Source organism: Brachyistius frenatus, unplaced genomic scaffold, assembly GCF_029030835.1.
Source record: "Brachyistius frenatus isolate BFR_SWC_R1_liver_20210118 unplaced genomic scaffold, ASM2903083v1 Contig_33, whole genome shotgun sequence".
Taxonomy (NCBI): Eukaryota; Metazoa; Chordata; class Actinopteri; family Embiotocidae; genus Brachyistius; species Brachyistius frenatus.
In genome coordinates this window covers 1,581,700-1,598,870 of record NW_027210632.1, presented here as the reverse complement: position 1 = coordinate 1,598,870, position 17,171 = coordinate 1,581,700, and the positions used below count along the sequence as shown (strand labels likewise).

Below are 17,171 nucleotides of genomic sequence, written 5' to 3'. Positions count from 1 at the left end.
TCTAATAAATACTGTGTGTGTGTGTGTGTGTGTGTGTGTGTGTCTCGTTGTGTGTGTTTGCGTGAGCTCGTGTGACACGGGCAGTCATAGGAAGCTTGGGTGATTAACTCTGATAGCCACCAGATGCTTGACTTAAGAGGTAGAGTCACACACACACACACACACACACACACACACACACACACACACACACACACACACACACACACACACACACACACACACACACACACACACACACACACACACACACACTTTGCGTGCACACACAAACTTTCGGATAGAAGACAGACGGAAACAGACAGCAGTGAAGCATAAAGAGACAGTGAGTGACAGCGACTGAACGAAGGCAAAACAGACAAAATAAAGGAGTGACACATAAAGAAGACAGAGTAAAGAGGTCCACATGTGTGTACACTGTGAGTTTGCTGTATGCAGCGAGTGCTCACTTTAAAAAAGGGCATGCCACTTTTTCCTCCTGAGCTTGTTGTTTTTTTGGTTTGTTTTCTTTAGAACAAACAACACCTGAGTGAAGGCACATGATTGTCGCATTTCCTCAAAGCGGCCGGGATGTGACCTCAAGATCAAAGCTTTGATTGGCCAGATGCCCCAGATGTTGTTTGCTCTGTGGTATTTGTGCATGCTGATGTTCCTTTTCCTGGACGGAGTGGGCAGATATGTGTGTACTGCATATCTGCATGTGTGTTCAATGCAAACTAGCTATCAATCAAGCCAATCAGATTGCAGCAGTCAACGAACTGCTGGCTCAAACTGTATGACTGGCTGGTGTTGCCTGTCTGAACTGCCAAACACCAAAACCATGGGCTCATTTATCCCAACAACCCAACAAATGCTGCAGAAAAATCCCCAAAAATAGCGATATACTCCTCTATATTATTGTATTCAGAAGAGTGTGCATTTGAAAACTATATATTTAAGCAACAGTGTAATATTTGCAGTGAAAGGACTAAAGTTTAGAGAAATGGCTTGTACTGTAGTTGGATGTCAGTATATCACCGACTTGAATGCTGGAATGCACAGAATTAGCCAACTATAATCTAAATATGGAGCTATTTAAATAACTGAAGGCAGTGTTTAAAACATGGGTCAGGTCCTAAAGTTTCCTGTCTTGTTTCTGGCATGTCATCCATAGATAAAAAAAAAAAAAAAATACAGAGTCCAACTGCTTCATCTCTCAGATTTGAGCTGATTCAGAAAACATGTGCAGCGCTGGAGGTACTCAGTGAAGCATTTTCTAATTCTGACTAACACACAGGGTTTCCAAACTGTTCCAAATTGTGACCTGATTATCAGAACATTTGTCCAAACTGAATTACCCTCTTCTGTATGATTGCCTGTGTGAGCAGCCTGCTGTTGGCAAATATCATTGTAAGTAGGCGACATGCTTGCTGACCAGAAGTGGACAAGACTTCCTTTCAGGACCCGATCCTCCTGAAAGCACCGCACTTGTTGCAGCTTATCACAAATGATGTGCTTGTTTTAAATGCGGCCGACTCCAGCAGAAAGTCATCCATATTTAGGCGAACTCAATTCCAGATCCCACGGTGAGGACGCTTCAAAGACCATTACCCCAATGATATCTAAAAGTGTATAATTGATTTTTTTTTTTCTTCCCTCCGTGAGGTCCCACACCACCTCAGCAAAATACCTTCGGAACCAATCTACCAAGTTCCTCAACATCTGTGCTGCAGTCCACCCAACTGTGCTGTTACAGAACTTCCAGTATCATTAACACTCAGCAACCCGCTGTCACGTTCAACTTTTAATGCTGGCAATAATTTGCATTAGCATAAGTTACATGTGAGAAAATGTGAATTTTCATGCTGTTGTTACACTGGGCTTTTGTCTACATTAGGAACATGTTGATCACTAAAAAAGCTGGAAAGCTGCTCAGTGGTAAGACACCAGATGCTATTCAAGTAGACTACATCAGCTATTTTCAGAAGTACATACGGTGTTACTTAATGTTTATTTGATCCATATAAATATGCAACCATTTACACTTCTCTCCTATGACTTGGACTTTTTTTTTTTTTAAATGCTAAATTGAAAGATGAGACACTTTTGTGAGTCATGTGATTGACACAAGCAGCTAATGGTGTTGGTAGCCTTCCTCGGAGAAAACATGCACTCTTCTGTCATCAGAAATTAGAAAGTCTAAAATCGATGTAATGCCTGTTAAAAAATATATATATTGTTCTTTAAAGCTCTATTTAGACTTAAAACAGCAAGATATCACCCCGGAATAACATTGATTCTTTATCTTGTTGGCCAAAAATGTGTTTATATTAAAACATTAAAAATATATTAAAGCCCGCTGGAATCAGTTCATATCATACCCACCAAGAATAGATTTTTAAACTCTGTGGGTACAAATTCCCACATAATCCCCAACACAATCACTTCAATATATAGAATACTTCATTGTATATTAGAGTTCTACTATCACATAATACAGCAACAGCTCCAATAGCTCTGTTTGCCTCATTGGAGAAATGATAATGTAAAACACAGAGCCTAAACAAGTGCTGATGTGACCTTTGGGAGGTCACATGACTGCATGTTGCCTCTGGAGACTCTCCCAATGGAACATATTAAAAACATTTTCATATATAAACTCCCAGATGCACCATCTAATCACGGAAACCACGTGCATACAAGACACATAAATATCTGTCACTGTGTGTGTGTGTGTGTATTAGAGATACCTTCTTACACATGTGTGAGGACTGAGCAGTGCGACATGGTTCCCTGTGTCAGTGTTAATAACCCAACCCTGGTAATTGGCATAGAATATTGATAGGGAGGAAAATGGCCCCAAGCAGATCTCTACTTCATTAGTGAAGACGAGGGAGACGGAAACAGGAGAGTTCATAGCAGTCGGATAAGGAAGGAGGAGGGACATAGGAGAGAAAAGGGGTGAGGGGGGTGGGTGTAAAGGTGGTGGTAAAGGGAGAAAAGGGACCCGGGGGCAGTGCTACTCATCAAAGCTGAGCAGATAGGAGGAAAGGTGATCGGAAGCATGAGGAACAGACAGATATGAAAGTGTTTGAAATCATTCGGTTTATAACAGCTTTCAAAGACCAAAGGACATCGAATCACTCGGTACGTGACTGACTGTGAAACAGTTCCAGGAAGAAATAGAAAAACAATTATGTCATTTGTTCCTGACATGCTGGCTATTCATTATATTTGAGTGAAGTGACCCTTTATGAGATCTGAGCTGTACGACCTCCGCTGTTGTTAAAGTGAGCAAGCTTTCAGGACGTTACTACAATCACAACATCTCACCATCTCTCTCTGTTCTCCTCCCCATCTTTCTCATCTCATCTGCTTCACTCCCTCCCTCCCTCCGTGTCCCTGTTGGAACATAGTGTTTGTTTAATGTGGTGTCGCCATGGTTACCCGTCTGCCACGTTGAGGTAACGTCGTTAATCATCAACTTTATCACACTGCGACCTATGCGCATGCACGCAGAGGACCGGCTATGACATTTTACAGTGCTGAAAACTGTGAAGGGAGGCACACTTGAGGACAGCTGTGGTGAACAGGCTGGAGGTGTGCATTCTTCACATGTAACACACAAACTGCATAAATATTTAAAGTCTAACATCTCACACATCCTCCTTTTATCCATCTATCTCTCGCTTTACGAGCTTGCTGAATCTCCTTTGGTTGACATGACAACAGACAGGCGATGTCGCGCCTCCTGTTCTGATGACATCACTACAGGCGCCAAAAAAACTCCTCATCATCTCCTCTCTCTGTCTCGGTCTCTCTTTTTTTTTTTTTTTTCTCGAACGTATTGATCCGGAATACAAATCAAAGATGCAAAGATGAGCTGGTGGCAAAAAGGTGGAGAGAGGAGATGAAAAAAAAAAAAGAAGAAGAAGAGAGAGAGGAATGCAGGGGAAGAGAGGGAGAAAGATGAATAGCACACAGTTATATCCGGACTACTGCCACAATCACTATCTACCTTCAGCTGGCTGAAATGAAGTACGTGTTCACTCTCGTTTCCATACTCGGTGACTTTGGTATAAACCACAGTCACGCACATGCAGAATCGATATTGTGCGAGGAGAAAGACTTGAAGATGTTTTTGCATTCTGTGTGTTCTTGTGATTGGGGAATTGTTTTTGTGTGTGTGACATGAAAACCATTAATAGTAGATGAGCAACAGCCTTGTACATGTACAAGAAAAGAATGCTCAACATGAAAAGGTATGTCTTGTACCTAAGCTCACACACAAAGCCAAAGAGAGGATCAGTTTTCAGATCACACAAAAGTGGTGAACACGAATGACGCACGGTACCATCCACAAAAACACACACAAAACCCTAAAGCAGCCATTTAAAATCCCTCCTAAATCTAGTCTCAGTTATAGATGCGGGTCTGGAAATGAAAAAACACACACACACACACACACACACACACACACACACACACACACACACACACACACACACACACACATACATACAGTAAAAGGAGTCCTGTAACAAGCCTGTTTTAGCCATTATAACTCCAGAGTGTGAAAGTGAGCCTCGTCTTTAGGGAAGTGGACTGCTCTATCCAGACATATACAGACTCTCTCTCGCTCGCTCGCTCTCACACACACTCTCTCTCTCACACTCTCACACACTCACTCTCTCTCACACACACTCACACACACACACACACACACACACACACACACACACACACACACACACACACACACACACACACACACACACACACACACACACACACACACACACACACACACACACACACACACAGAGCGGTCTGTGGGGAAGTGGTCCGTGGAGCACGCACATCAAGACTGGCCTAGATAGATGGGATAGCAGGGGACACACACACACCAGCCTCTTCTGTTTTACACGCAAGAGACAGTCAAGGACACTCTCATGGCCTATATAGTTGGGTCATTTGATAGCAGAACACCTTCCCCTTGTCTGAATATGAAAAGAGGGCAGGAAGGGAAACAGGAAACAAACACACGACTGTCACAGGGTGAGGGAAGCGAAGAACAGGAGGGATGAAGCCATACAAATCCAAAAGAGGGAAGAAGAGAGGAATGTAGCTTCTCTTACAGATTCACCTTCGAACCACAGTTTCATCTTCTTGAGTCGAGCCCTGATCTCTATGGAAAAAGATGATGAAAAGAACAGAAATGCAGACAGACTGGACAGATATATAGAAGTGGAGGGGAGCTAAACAGATCAGAAACACAGATGTAAAATCCTTCATGGATCATAAACTCGCTGTTTTTGTTTTTCCAAAGCTATTTCATTAGCCGGTGCTTGTTGCCATGAATACTATTCAACACAATGTTTTTTTGGTCAAGTTAGTGACAGGTCACATCCATGTTGTCTGCTTTGGAAAACCATGAACCTGCAACAGCGGAGGTTTTAAAGGGACAGTCCGCCAATGTTGCACATTAAGATCAGCCTGCGAAAACAGTTATATACTGTAATGCCTTTTGTGCCTCAAGTGGGATTTTTTTTCAAGCTTTGTTAAACGTCACATTGTTCATCAGGTAGGGAGGGTCTGATGCTATTGAGCTCCATCATAGGATACAGTGTTTGGACTACTAGTCAAGATTTAACAGCTCAAACACTATTATTTTGAATCTCTCAATCATAACCACCCATCCCCCCAGCTTGATAACAGTAATAAAGCATTCAGTTACCCTTTAAATGTATGTCGTGTTAACTTGCATGTCAAAATTCTTTCCAATGTTCTGTTCATTAAATGGTCTTTTGCCATGACCTGCAAGGTGAATGGAATAGTTTTAACAAACAGACACATCATGAAGGGTCCCATAGTACAATTACCTCCTTCTTCAGGTTTTACATGGAAACAAAGCCGGTCTATCAATGCAAACATCTATTTCTGATCAGATGGGAACATACCTGCAGCATTTCTAAAGCAGCACAGCATTTCTAGGAAATAGGTGCAAATTGGATGATCCTACGCCTCACAATTTACATAATTTAAGCCAATTTATGCTGACATGCAGTTTGAATGGCTGAAAATAAGGTAAGGATACATCTCGTTGTTCTTAATCATATTATTCCCGAACCTTTCCCATGTTCAGTTATTACAGAGCTAGAAGAATAGAATAATTTTATAACCATTAGGCCTGGATGAAACATGGCTGCTCATGGGTTTTGCAGACATCTTTCCGGCCAATGGCGTTGTTCAAAACAAGATGGCATCTTCAGACCAATTGCCCTTTTCTATCTAATGCTGAAGTGTTACTTAACCTTTCCCAGTCTGGCTGTATAATAGGAAAAAGTAACAGAGAGTGTTTTGTGCCCCGGGCTACACGACAGGCTTTTGTAACCCATGATTCTTAGCTGCAAGAAGTGATGTGACAGCTTTTGGCCTAAGACACATACACACAGGAGAGAGTGCCCCCCCCAAAAAAATGCACATCTACACACACCCAGAAGCAGGAAAACACACACACACACACACACACACACACACACACACACACACACACACACACACACACACACACACACACACACACACACACACACACACACACACACACACACACACACACACACACAGAGTCACATCACTCCCCTCTTGGTTTAATCCGTCTTGCCTGGGTGCTGTCACCCAGCAGGGTGACGCTCACAGCAGAGTGTGTGCTGTAGAAGCCTATGGTGACAGACTACCTTTTCTGTAGTGCAGCTATCCATCCATGACAAGTGCACCAGAGGAATGACTGGAACGGAGAGCCTGATAATAACACATGACTGTACATCATTTGTGCTTTAAAGCTCCCTTCCTGAGACAAACAAGGTTCTACAAGACTCTTACGAGTGAGCAAGGAAACTTTTATAGCACCGTTTCTTAAGGGAGCTCACCCACTAAAAAAGAAAACATGTTTTTACATCAATTCAAGCTGCTGAAGAGACCTAACTCCAAATCTTCAATTTAACAAAATCCCTTATTCTCTGCTGGGGCACCCAAGCTAAAAATACAAGCACTCATGGTAGTGAAAAAGGCTGCAACTCATGAAATAGAATAATTTATGTGGCTTTAATTAGAAAGTAGAAACACTTGGAGCAACAGGATTCAAACTCTAATCTTCCTGTTTCAATTAGCTTCTGGACAGGTACGAGCTAAGTTAAGTGGTAGTCTCTTAAAGAGACAGGTCAGTGTTAGATACAGAAGACACACATCTCTCAAGTCGTTAAAAAGTTGGTAGTATTCCTGCGGAGAGCCTGAGGGCGACTGACGTTCCTCCCCTTCTGCTCCCTCTTTTGCATTCCTCCTCTGAATCCATCTTACTCTTCCCTCTTTTTCTTCATCTCTCCCTACGTCTTCAGACTCTGAAATTAGCCTCATGAAAAATAAATCACAATGAGATTCACCATGTCTACTGAATCGTGACTGTATGTCTGCAGAAGGATATGCATGGAGCACTGCCAGTGCACATGTGATCAGTGTTAGCGTGCAGGATTAGAAGCACTAATGAGGACAGTGGTTTCATCATCACTGCAGATCGCACAGTTCAGCCCCAAAAGCCAGAACGCTCAGCTGGAACAAAGGGCAAGGCTGCACTGTGGATAAGACTTACTTTCACTGCGTGTGAACTATTGGCACTTCACAGCTGTGTACCCAAGTGTATCAAAGTTGGGTGTGATCTGGCAAGCAGCAGTTAAACTTGTCACTTTGTATGAAAAATGTTGTCAAGGCAATACGTTAAACAGTATTTACTGTTTAAAACACAGAGAAACTGGAATTACTGCCTCCAACGACCAGTTAAGTTGCAGTTTACAACCATGTCCAGATATATGTAGTGAAGACTTTGAAGGAATTTGGTGAGCTATTTGGGTTGTACTGTACATGAACATCAAATCCTCCACCAAAATTGAAGTTCTTTGAGACGACAGATTTTTGGCCTTTACTTTTCTGACTGTGTAAAGTGGACGGGGCTTCGTTGGAAAAAAGTGATGTCATATATTTCCCGTGCACCAATCAATAATATTTAGCAAAATTTGAATCAGTCTGATGAAAAATGAGGCGTTGTTTACTTATATCAGTCAACAAAATGCCAAACCTCAAAACCACACACAAAAACACATGGCCCTAATGAAGCAGATTAGTTGAGTGTTTTGTTCCATATTCTGTCATGAATATTTGATGTTATAGGCAACAGCTTGAAACCAAGTTGTTTTCAGGGGCTTTTAGACTAACCATTTTGCAAAACATACTGTGGTGTTTCAAATTTTTACTATCTTCATTTGGCTTCTATAAAATCAATAAAATCGTAAAACCTATGAAAGAGTTATGTAATGGATCACTAACAACATTAAGTCAGCATTTATTCCTAAGTTGATCTTATAGGTGCCATGTAAAGTATACATGACCCGCAGTTAAGTAGATAAAACATAAACACTATAGTCAGGTCCTTGGTTTAAAATCCGTATTTTTAAAGTGTTGGTGTTGCAGGCGTGGAACACCTTTCTGGTTGGAGTCAAAGTGCTTCTTGGAGAATGGAACACCTGAATGACAAAAGACGGACACCTATTGACAAATCGACATGTTTCAAGTTAGTTGAATGCCATCAAAGCTTAGAAGACGTGTCTCGGGTAGAAAGTTCAAGCTTGTGGGGCTGCAGGTTTCATTTTTGTTAAATGTTACCCCCTCTGTTCTTTCAGTGGAATTTACACTCTGTGCTGGTAAAACATACACACCCATCTTCTTGTGATACACACACAACCATAAACACAGACACACACACACACACACACACACACACACACACACACACACACACACACACACACACACACACACACACACACACACACACACACACACACACACACACACACACACACACCCCATAGGGCACTGTACTACAGGACAAGCTGAGTTAAGATCTAAAGCCTTTTATCATTGCCCCAGAGGGGATCACCTTCCTAGATATTGGTCATTGAAGTTGTTCCTTATTACCATCTCAGTGACCATATATTAAAACAAAGTGATATAACACACATGACATTCAGAATTTACAGCACTAATTTGACAGAGTAAATTATCAAAATTATCCAACAGTACCGTTGCACATCTTTTTGGTGTTTCCAGTATTTTCAGTGTTTTATTTATTCACTTTTTTTTCCCTAGAAGAAAGTTTCTCCCTGAGAATAGGGATGATATTTTTTTCAAAATTAGATTTCAATAGCTGCTGTTGTTTTTGGCCACACTGGTGCAACATGCATGGAAATTGTATCATTTATTTAATCTCATCCTCAATCACCACAAAACAAAAACATTGTGACCCTCAGCTAGTTTGGTAAAAGAAAGAAAAAGACCCAGGATCTCAACAACATACAGAGAAACCTCAGTTACTATGGTGGAGAAAAAAGAAGCCAGCTTTTTTCACTTTTAGCCATTATAGTACACACACAACTTCCCAAACACATGACTACATAATTTTAGGATTAAACAATGTCCACCCGCAGAACAAGCAAGTAGTTTGTAATAACGTCAATTAAAAACTATATAGGGCACATTAACTTCAGTTACTACTGCGTATACAAGAACAACAGGAAAGTTGTACTTGTAAGTGTGTGGACTTGTGGTTTCCCCACTTTGGGTTGTGTAGGTTTTTTGTGCATTAAAGTCATTGTCTGAATTCTCCATTGGGACAGTAAATGGTGTTTTGCATCTTGCTTTCCTGTGGTTAGATCTACTGCAAATGCTGAAGACTATTACAGTAAATGCAGGCAGATGGACTGATTAATTCATAGAGGAAAGGAAATGTATCCGTGCTAAATGACAAACCTTGATATGAACTAACACCGAAATGGCTAACTGAGTGATGGTAGGGGGGAGTAGTGGTGGTGGTGGAGGGGAGAGAACAAAGTAAATGATCAACAGGGAAAGATGGGTAAAAACTATTTGTGAGATAAAGAGAGAGGAGAAATGGAAAAAAGAGGGCAGACGAGATAGCGAGAGGGGGAGAAATGCATGGCTGGGCATGAATAATATAAACTGCTCTCTACTCTTGTCTCCCTTCATCCCTGAGCCTCTCCCGTAACTTGGGGGAAACATGCACGTGTACCGACACACTTGCACACAGCTGTTGTGTTGTTGTTCTTTTCTGTACATGGGAACAGTAGCATCATTTTGATGTTGCAGAAGAGGGGATGAAGGAAGAACAGACTCTAAACACACATGGAGCCCTCCTTGGAGAGATACCTGCGGTCTCATGAAAGAGAAACAACTAATTAGACTGAAATGTATTTAGTGCGTGTTTCCATACATTCAACAAGAGTGTAGGTTTGGTTTTAAAGGGTAAAGGACACAATGAAAATATTATTTATAAAAGTATCATGCTATAAATGTATTAGACTTGTAGCACTGCATTTATATTCAATGACGAAAAAGGCATAAGTTACATATCTTTTTTTGAAAGTACATAGAAGTACATATAATGCTGTGACTATGGACTGTTTTCTCTTTTTGTGAGTGTTTTTAGAAAATGTGTATTTACAATTTTGATGTGAAATTGGTTGAAACCAAATACTTAGTGATGAATAATGCTGGACTTGCAGCTGAAACTGATAGACTGCCCTTAATAATTGATGCTCAATTCTAACATCTATTTAAGAGAATGCAGTTATCACGTAAAAAAAAAAAAGAAGAAAAAAAAATCAATTAAATGGCTAATTTCCTGAAAAATATAGAAGGTGGCACAATACTTTTTACTGCTCTCTGATTGTGTCTACAGGACTTCTGCTAATACAGCTCTGACCAGTGCCACCTATCAGACGGCTGCCCATTTGTAGCCTAAGAGGTGAAACTGTCCATAAAGTGCTTTCAATGGTGCTCATAGTTTACAGTTATTGCAACAAGTCCTCCAACCCGTACAACGGCATGGGTCCCTTGTTCCTACCCTCAGATATGGCTGGTGCTAGGTTGGATCAGCAGGAGGAATGCTATGCCTATGATTGCTTGTTATACTGTGGGCATCTTCAAGTTAGGGTTAGGATTAGAGATAGGGTAAAACACCAGTTGATTGACAATGGACCAACCAGCAGTGTAAAGTTTAGAGCGTGCATTCCTCCAACTGATCCAATCTAGCATCAACCTTAAAGTACAACCCACAGGAGTGTTTCCTACAGTTCAGGCAGAAAAATTACTCGATTAGGGTTTGGGACGAGTAATGGTTTTGGTTATAATGATGAGTTAAACTGTGTTGTTCATAATACTAAAGTTACGCTACCTTTGTCATCATGGCAACAATAAACACATTTAAAAAAATGTTTTAAAAAAACTCTTCTGATTCATGGGTGGAAAGGGAAAGCAAACAACGGTAATCTGCACCAGTCTGCTGACGATCCACGATCACCTCAACTATCCACCTAGCATGCCTCTTCCTAACAAGGAAAAAGCATGTTAGGTCATCTAGATGTCACCTGAATTGCGTCACTTCTCCGGGACACCGGAGTCATTTTTCAGAGGAAGACAGCCTTTGCCAGCAAGCTCAGCGTAGCAACTGAAAGCAATGTTCAAACGATCTACAGGAGCACCACATTGTTGCTGGACAGTGAGAGGACACTGTTGGGAGAGATTTTATCGAGTAAACCAAACTGAAGAGACATTTATGACCATGGATTAATCCTACAAAATGAACTTGATGAATCTGACCTCCGAACTACTTTTCATTTAAATCTTGAAAGTCAAACAAAGGCCTATAATTTGAGGGTAAATTCAGGTGAACAATCAAGAGATGAAGAAGAGGGGCTGAGAGCATGAGGCAGGGAAAGAAAGGGAGAGAGGATGCTACAGGTTTGGAGTCATTATTTCCACTGGTGGTTTCAGCCAGATCAATAGAATAAGGAGGGAGCATGAGTGTCTTTGTGTGTGTCCGCACACGCACACGCACACACACGCACACACACACACACACACACACACACACACACACACACACACAGACACAGACGGAGGCAGCCAAGCAGGTACAATGCATGTGGGCAGGCGGCCAATTGCGACTCTTTCTTTTTCAAACACACACACACTGCTGCCGGTGTTGGCATATTGTCCCACCAGAAATGAAGACTGAGGCCCGATAGCACTAAGACCAGAGGACAGCCTCTGGATAGATTTCCAATACCCAACCAGAGGCTTAAGCAAGACAGAGTCATGGATAATCCTCCCTCCTTCTCCTCCTCCTCCTCCTCCTCCTCCATTGCTCCATCGCTTTCACCCCTCCACCCATCCACCTGCCCCTCCTCCTGTCCCTTACTCTCTTTCCTGCTCATTTCATCCCTTTATTCCTCTCTCCTCTACAGTTCCCTCTTTTCTCCGTTGGCTGCCTTTCCATCCCTCTGTTTCCGCACCAGAATGTGATTTTGCTCCCTTCCTCCTTTACGTCTCCGCTCTCCACTCTCTCCATCTTGCTTCTCTTTTATCTCCTTTAATGCAATCTGTCGGTCTGTTCTCTTATTTCCTCCTTCGATCTGCCCCTCCCCTCTTTCCATCCACCCATGTGTTTTCTATTTTTTTGTCCCTCAGATTGTTTTTTACGTAAAGAGAAGCCTGTTGTTAAGTCACATGCTTAAGTGATATCAATTTATTTAATGCTGATTGTCATTACATCTTCCGCCATGGCTGTTATCACCTTGCCGTGACTAACACGTTACTTAAACACACATACTGTAGCTACCGTAAGCTGAATTTGTACTTCTATATTAGTCTAATTTAGTCTAAAGCGAACACTGTGAGGCAGAGGTTTCCAGCTGTTTTTGCTTGTGATCCATTAACACAAAGCCTATTTTGTAGCTTCTCCTCTGAGGGTGTATGAGTTCTGAGAAGTTCAATCTAAGTGTTATTTTCCCTCCGCTGACTGCTCTTTTGAATCATTAATAGAGACTTGAAGAGGTCAAAAGAAGGAAATTTGTAAGAACAAAAGCAAATAATCGAGGAAAGTCTGGAAAATAGTATGTAAAAATCTTGTTGTTTCCTTATTATCATTCTATTTGCAACTCCTGGTAATTGGGTAATGACCCTCAAAGTGGGAATCACAAGCGCAGTACTGCTTTAAAGGGGCCCTTCATTAATTTTACACAAGGATCAATTTATAGTTCAGAACAAGTCCTACAAAGCCTGTGGAAATTGTTGGATAGTCTGAATGAGTAGCACTGATGATGTTCTCAGAGTTATCTTGGTAAACTCGGATAATTTGTGACAGAAAGGCAGCATTACAAATGTAGACAAAGTTCGGTTCGTCTGCTTGCTTTTTTTTTTTTTAGCTAAATTAAAGTAGACCTGCATAATCATACTGCGCTCTCCTCCTTGAAACAATTACTGAATTAACAACTACTAAACCCAAACTCCTCTGCAGCACAGTGGCCAACAGCAGAGGACTGTGGTTGGCTGGATTAAAGAGATGGTAAAGTTGGAAAAGAGAAACCGTTCATAACTAACCCTCATTGGCCACATTAGGGTACAAACACACATGCCACAGTTTGTCCTTACTTAAGCTTCTCTGCCTCAGTGCTGAATTATTAAAGGTGATAACTTCCGCTTTAAACCATGGCGAAAAACTGTCGCTAAAAACAGGCACTCTGTCTCTATGTGTCACTGCTACTCACAGATATGGACACAAACAAGCCAACAGAAATGGATAGACATGCACACTCTGTGTGAAAATAATAATAATATAATTTGACTGGCTTTTGTTTTGCGAGAAGTCAGGGTGGGGGTAAAGCGGGGGATACTGCTGTCAAAATGGGTCACACTAACAAGGTAGGGTCTTTGTTATTGGATATAAAGATAAGTGTTTGTGTTCAGTTCTCAAGATCACCGTCAAAATGTATGCATCTAGCAAAGGTTTCTTCAAATGACAGTCATTGAAAATATTAACATTTAATTTCAAAGAGCTCGAGTCCCACATCAAGTTATTTTACCTCACTTTTGTTCTTTCTGAGCAAACGTGCCTGCAGCAGGCAGGTTTGAAAAGGATCACATCACATGCATAACCATACAAACTGATGGATCAGTCATAAAATCCATTATTTTGAAGTAAACTCTTTCAAGTTACAGACATGAACGACTACACAGTCTCACAAAGGTTACCCAAAGATCTGTTTCGATTCATTTCACCTCATCAGGAGCTAAATTCAACCCGATATTGTGCAACAACTAGATTGAGTAACGGTAGATTAGTGCTTAATTGCCCAGATTTCCATCTATGTCAAGCATATTGATGGATGTCTGAGCTTGTTTAGCTGTTTCTCTGCCCCTGTGGATTCTAACTAAAACACATCTGAAAGAAATACTTGATTGGTTGTTGTCTTTTTGAACGAGGTGAGCACTTTGCCACCTGCAATTAATGTTTTCAGTAAAGATACATTGATTGAATTGGATTCTCTTAATTGTCTTTGGCTGCATCGAACAAAACTAAAGTACAGCAAACGAACGGCAGATTTTTAGATTTTTTTTTTTTTTTATCTGTGATTGAAAAGTTGCATGCATGAGCACAGATCAGTGGTCGACGTTTGTTGCTGCAACATGTCTTTTGAAGTGACTTCAATGGAATCATTGAGCATATCAAGTGAAGTCATTAGAATGAGGTGAACTGGCAGGTGGCCAGCACCCCAGGGTAACCATCAGAAACCAATTAATATCCCTAACAGAGGGATCACACCTCTGGCACAATACCCAAAGGGAAAATCAACCCACCAATTACACTGCTGAAAAATGCTGCTGTAATAAGTGTGTGTAGGTGCATGTGTGTGTGTGTGTGTGTGTGTGTGTGTGTGTGTGTGTGTGTGTGTGTGTGTGTGTGTGTGTGTGTGTGTGTGTGTGTGTGTGTGTGTGTGTGTGTGTGTGTGTGTGTGTGTGTGTATGCCCTTAAAAAAAACCTTTCCCTGCTCTATGTGCAATGACACGAGACTCCACAGGTGTGTATTTTTTTCCAATGCCACATCAGTTACACATGTGCATTAAGTAATACGAAGTCTGCATGTGTCCGTGTGTGTATCCTTCATTTTTCTCTGTGTTTGTGGATATTATTGATTCAAAGACTCACACTTTTACACACGAATCTTAAAACTATAAGGTTATGTAAATGTCATGCAACTGGTTTCTTCAGTGAACCTGAGCATTTAGTGCGACCGTGTGCATCAAAACTCTGTTTGACTTACAGACTGTCACAAAGATGAAATCTACTTGATGGAGGACATAATGTCAATGCCAAAACTGGTGTTTGGTATCAGGAAGTGTAACATAAAACTTCGGAATATAAAATATGTTATGCTCCGTTTTCCTGTGTGGGCAAGATTTTTTTTTTCTCATCCCTGAATCCCTCAAGGATAAATTTGTCTTTTCTTTTGGCTACATCGATAGAGAGAAGAGAGGTCGGGGTCAGATACAGAGCAGCGTCTAAGGGGATGAAAGGGCTTTGTTGTCTTGGGCAAAGTGTTAAAAGTGAACTGCTGAAAGTTTTAGCCAAAAGGAAGGTTTCTATGATAACTACACTACACCAGGGAGCTGTCATCTTTCAACTGCAGGAAACTCATTAAGTGCCTCCTACAATGCACCCACCTCCCTCTCCTTCCCTTCACCACTGCCCTTAACGAAGGAAAAAAAGAATACAGATAGATTTACATGTATAACTTAATATGGCTCCTATGGCTTTGTAGTTCTTGAATAGCTGTCATGTCACTGTCAATAGACCAATGAAGAATGAACTGTCCGTGGTGCTGAAACCACCACCCAAATATGCAGCCTGAGATAAGTTTGCTACAAAAATAGTCCCACAGTAAAATGGCCTAAACTGTACTTCAGTGACAATATTGGAAAGGGGTTAAAAACTGTTATTCAGACAGTATTTTTATGTGTTTGAAAATGATCATGTGGAGATGGTTGTTCAAGGGTTTCACTTTGATTTTACAAGTTAAGTCATTAATCAATCTGACAAAACACTACATGCAAAAGACTAATCTGATGTGGCTGCTCGTGTGTGTCGAGTGTGTCCTTGTGCTGTCAACCTATACCAAAACAAATATTTTCTGTGGAGACATTTAAAATAATTGGCCACACTTTTAGCTGGCATTAAGTAAAGTAATTTTCTGGATCTGACAGAGTCGCTGGTTATTCTCTCATACAGGTTATGTGGCAGTAATTATGAAGATGGTGAAGATGATGATGATGATGATGATGATGATGATATCCACTACTTTTTTGGACATCTTAAAATAATTCTGAGGGAGAAAAACTGTCTTTTCTACTGATAATAAAAGATGACATCATGGTAATCAAGGCAACTCTGACTGTACACACTCCTACCCTTCATCATGATGCTATTCCGTTTAAGATGCCTGTCCTCTCATCAAACCAGCAGGGTGATCACGATCCAGCCTATGATGAGTTGCCCCCTCAGAAACAAACTGTTGGTGAAGGTGCCTCGCTGCGACACAGACGCACGCGCGCGCGCGCACACACACACACACACACACACATACATACATACATACATACATACATACATACATATATATATATACACACAAAAATCAACCGCCACCCCTCTCGTCATCCCCTGTTGCTATGGAACCTGTCGCCAAGGCAGAGGTATGTGGTTGTGATGGAAGTGATGGAAAAAGGTGACGACGGCGATGATGACGGTTATGAGGATGATAATAGTGATCGGGTAAATAAGCGCTTGCTGGATTGCACGGATCCGGCTGGCTGTAGGAATGCATTGCTGGGCTTTGCTCTCTGCAACGTGGGTGGATGGAGCGACGCGTAATACTGCGCAATGCAAACAGACCCTTTCCACACCGCGAAACAGACCACAGCGCTGGATTTTGATCCCCTCTTTTACTGGGGAGCTTTTTAAAAACACTTTTAAAAAGTCGTAACGTTAAACTTCGGTCGTGTCTCGTGCGACTACTGTCCTCGCTGCCTTCACAAAAATAGCACATCATCAACCCAATTCTCAGCAGACAAATAAGTCCTACAGGCCCTCCTACTGCCACCTGTCATCTCTGTGCAATTTCTCTCGCGCGCTGCTATTAAGGAGCCCTGCGGACATGAAAACTTAGATTAAAACGTGACTGCTGATCACAGAGGGGAGGGGGGTGGGTGTCCATGGCGATCGT

The 17,171-nt window shown here is 41.5% G+C and overlaps 1 protein-coding gene across 9 annotated transcripts in view; it reads right to left on the bottom strand.

Moving 5' to 3' along the window:
• cacna1c (calcium channel, voltage-dependent, L type, alpha 1C subunit) overlaps nucleotides 1-17,171 on the bottom strand; it is a 178,564-nt gene that overhangs the window by 159,826 nt on the left and 1,567 nt on the right. The window lies entirely within an intron of this gene.